Raw genomic sequence first — 476 nt, forward strand, 5'->3', positions numbered from 1 at the left:
AGCGGAACTAGCTGCAGAGCCAAGGCTGCCCGCGTTTCCAGTGGTTCTGATCTGCCTGCATGGGTTCTTCGTTCTGCTTTGCAAGGGGCCAGAGCTGCGAGCAGGGCACTGGTCCTCTGCGATTCGCAGACCGGCTGCTGGGAGTCGGTGACGCTGGCCGCCCGAGAACCTCATCCCTTTGCATTTCGCGTCCCCCTCCTTTCTCCAGAAAGCACCCCAGCAGTAGCCGCACAGAGACTTTTCCTTTCTCTTTCCCCTGTCGGCCCCTCCCTAGACCTCTCTGGGCTTTGACGTCACGTGTGCTCCTTTTAGTTGCCATGGAAACTCCATTCCCCCAGCCCCGGTCCGTCTCCTCTGGTAGGCTCCACAATGGTACGGGCAGCATCGCGCCGCACAATGGTTTCCAGGCAGTGAAAGGGGGTGATTCAGCAAGCTGCTCTTCTTTTTTTTTTTTTTTTCAACCTCCCCATTCTTTT

General features: G+C 57.1%; 1 protein-coding gene across 5 annotated transcripts in view; it reads left to right on the forward strand.

Annotated features, from left to right (window-relative positions):
* The first annotated feature begins 305 nt into the window (after positions 1-305).
* Positions 306-476, forward strand: part of Mapk10 (mitogen-activated protein kinase 10) — a 337,874-nt gene continuing 337,703 nt past the window's right edge. For all 5 annotated transcript variants that reach the window (XM_023712992.1, XM_023712993.1, XM_023712994.1 and 2 more), the window contains exon 1: positions 306-357. The gene's annotated coding sequence lies outside the window, so the exon portion shown is untranslated. The remainder of the gene's footprint in view (positions 358-476) is intronic.

This window comes from Octodon degus, unplaced genomic scaffold (assembly GCF_000260255.1).
Source record: "Octodon degus isolate 3935 unplaced genomic scaffold, OctDeg1.0 scaffold00028, whole genome shotgun sequence".
NCBI classification, from domain to species: domain Eukaryota; kingdom Metazoa; phylum Chordata; class Mammalia; order Rodentia; family Octodontidae; genus Octodon; species Octodon degus.